The following is a 3,455-nucleotide window of genomic DNA, read 5'->3' as shown; positions in this document are numbered from 1 at the left end:
TGGGAGACACTACTATAAGTAGAGTTTATTTGCAATGCTGACGGAAGGGATGGGGCAGACGTAATAGGACGCAAGATGTGACTGCACATGCTGCCTTAAAAAGGGTATGCTGGCAACTAGGTGCTGCCATGGTTCGCACCCAACTGCCCATTTCTGTCTTTTTTCTTTTCCTCGCTAGACTTTTTTTTTATGCTAGTATTTTTTTTTTTTTTTTTTCAGTTTCACTTTTACATTTCATGCCTATACTTGGTTCTGCATGTCATGCCAGATTAGGTGTACTTGGTGCACACCAGACGAGGTCACTTGGTTGCTACTTATAGTAGCACTTAGCTAGGGAAATTTTTAAAATTTTTTTTCCTGTTTTCATCGCTTTTTTATTTTTTTGCCACTTTTTTCTTTTTTTTTTTCTTTTTACTTTAGTAACTCTTTCACACTAAACGAGAAGAATCTAGTAGGCCCTTTAGTCGCTACCTAAGGTAGCACCTGCCTACAACAGACTTTTTTTTATTATTTTTTTCTATTTTCATGATTATTTTTGGTGTTGGTCAAAGCGACAGCGTGGGTCGCTACTTAGAGTAGCGTCCTACATTTTGAATTATTTTTTTTTTTCATTTCAATCCACATAATTTAAGGTAATTTCATTTGAGCCTATAAACGCTAGTCATAATTGAGTCTCCCTTTTTGTCTCTATTAACTCATTAATTTTCACCCATTTTTGATAAATAATCAACAACCTACCCCTTTTTGGTAATTTAATTTTTCATTATCACCCCCTTGGTAATTTTCCCTTAGAGTACTAAATAAATTAGGAAATATAAATAAAACTTATCTAAGAAAATAAAAAATCTGTCTAAAACTATAAGTTCTTATGAAATATGAAACACACAAGTATTTGGATCTAATCTTGATTTGCGCACTGCGTCAATTGCTTTCTTCCTTTGTTTCTCTGTTTTGCTTGAGAAACTTGAAAAGAGATATAAGAAGTTGAGATATTGTAATCGAGACTCTGTTTCATTCATTTCCATTTCTTAATACAAATTACGATTGCTTGCTCCATATTTCAATTCTTTAGTTCCTAACTCTATAATTAAAAATTGCAGTGAGGTTTGCAATCATATTTACTACTCATATACTTATAATCCTATTTCAATTATTAACACTCACGATCACCAATTGCAGATCTATAATTATACAATGCTTTATTTAATTTTATTAGAACAAAAACATTCATGAATATAAGTTTATTCAATGTGAGCTCTGCTCTGAATTTATTGGAGAATAAAAAACCTCACATCGTATCCTTCATTACAGTGTCAACCTATGCTAATTTTCTTTGGAGGGAACCGATTTATGTAATATCAGCCTGCAAAAGCAAGTGGCTGAGAAATTTATTTAGAAAAAAAAAAAATTACTGCAAATTGTTGTGATAAGGAATAACTATCTTGGATTAGAATTGTGTGTTGATTGTGGAAGCTCACCTATACCCTCAATAATTAATATTTGGGTTGTGCTACACCTTTGAATAATCTTTGCCTTCCACATCTTCTATACTGCCTATAAGACTTGGAGAACAGTATGACAAATCCAAAGCTCGAAGATTGGTTAAGAATTCAATACCTTGAGGCACTGCCTTTAACGCAAAGTAGGACTTGATCCACAACTCATGGATATCTGGCATAACCCCCTTCTCTATAGTTATTCCTGCCAGTTGAGGGAAATTCCACAATCGTAAAATTTTAAGCTTAGCAAAGCCACTGAAGAAATTTAGATGTTCTCCAATGAAGGAATTTTCTAGTTTAAGCCGTCCCAAATTGGGCAGTGCTACAACATGGGGCAGTGGATCCTCCTTAAATCTAGACCAATGCAACAACAAAAATGTTAGGTTTTCGAGTGAGCAAAACCAATGCGGTAACTTTTCTAGTTTCCCAAACAGAAAAAGCTTTTAAAGATGTGGTGGGGGTGTTTTCAATGCATCCAATCGAAGGAACTCGGCTTCATTACAAGTAGTGTAGTATTTTAATTTCTGGATTGAAGAGCACAAGTCCTGTTCATCTGCTTCTTTCAAATTTGAAATGCCAAGTGAGCTTAGTTGGGTCATACTCCCAAGTTGCCATATTATGTCGCCTTCGGCTTTAATGTATAACACAACTTGTAATTTCTTCAATTTGCTAATTTCAAATGGTACTTTCACTCCCCTGATAAGTTCAAAATTATTGTAGTCTGCAATAATCTTACTAAACATTTTTAGATAGAGCAAGTTCTGCAACATAGCTACTTCACTTGGAAGTTCTTTTATATATGTTTCACTAATGTCCAACGCCTTAAGGTTTCGAAGTTTTCCAATAGATTTTGGAAGCTTTGCCACTCTTGTCCCTCTCAAGTTCAAGTACTCTTAAGTTGAATAGAGTCCCCAGCCCTTCTGGCAATATAAAAATTGCGGCATTTTCCAAATCCAAAGCCCTCAATAATTTGAATTTTGGTAGTAATGTATTTGAGATAGACGCAAAAGTACTATTTGCAAACAAAAACAGTGAATGAAGTCGTGTCATACTGCTATATGATTGAAGCTCCCATTTAGTTGTTTGAATAGACAAGCGGTGAGGTTGACGAGATTGGCATTGGTCAATCTCTACTTTTCCATCATATACAACACCAAACTTCTCTCTCTCTGATATTGATAGACCAATCTCACGCAAAAGATCATGCATCTTGCAAAGTTTTGGTCTTCCAAATTCATTTCAGCCGACAACTTGAAGCATGCTCCGAAGTATAAATTCCATGAGATAGCTCTCCGCCACTTCTGCTGGTGTAATTCTTCCATCTTGCTGAACAAATCCTTCAACTATCCATAGTTTGAAGAGTGATGGGTATCGAATCCACCAGAAATTAAATTAACTGAAATCACCAAGTATGAAATATTTTCTGCAGTAAGTGGTGAATCCAGGTCGAACCCTAGAGACTGAATTATTAAATTTCGTGCGCTTGTGTAATGGAAAAGAAACAAAGGTTGGGGGGGTTAATTCACAATCCAAAGAAGAAATAAAAAATCAGAAATTAAGAACTAAAATTAAATATGAAACTCTCGAATTAAACAAACTTCAGTCCAAGGTAATTCTCATTCCAATGCATTGATTTAATCATGGACAAAAGAAATACAATTATATTTTATTGAATACTTAACATAGATTTACCAAACAGCGAGGTAAACCCCTGTCTTCTCTATACTCATCAATTCGAGCCCAGTGCTCTTATTGACTCTAATTATTAACTGAGTTGGTATTAAGCAATCCTCATCAAATTAATAACTGCTTTAAGAAAAAAAAGTAGTCAAGCTGAACAACAATTTATGAAGCATATATCATTTAATCCACCATATTGTTTCCTTAGGTTATTATCGAAAACTTAGATCATAATCAATAAAACCTAATTGCTACTCATGTTCAATCTTACACAAC

The 3,455-nt window shown here is 34.4% G+C and overlaps 1 pseudogene; it reads right to left on the bottom strand.

Moving 5' to 3' along the window:
* Nucleotides 1–1,486: 1,486 nt before the first annotated feature.
* On the bottom strand, nt 1,487–2,849 carry LOC131171211 (disease resistance protein RPM1-like; annotated as a pseudogene).
* Between the last annotated feature and the right edge of the window lie 606 nt (nt 2,850–3,455).

Source organism: Hevea brasiliensis, chromosome 12, assembly GCF_030052815.1.
Source record: "Hevea brasiliensis isolate MT/VB/25A 57/8 chromosome 12, ASM3005281v1, whole genome shotgun sequence".
Classification (NCBI taxonomy): Eukaryota; Viridiplantae; Streptophyta; class Magnoliopsida; order Malpighiales; family Euphorbiaceae; genus Hevea; species Hevea brasiliensis.
The sequence above is the reverse complement of the archived record's forward strand: the minus strand, read 5'-3'. Positions and strand labels throughout refer to the sequence as shown.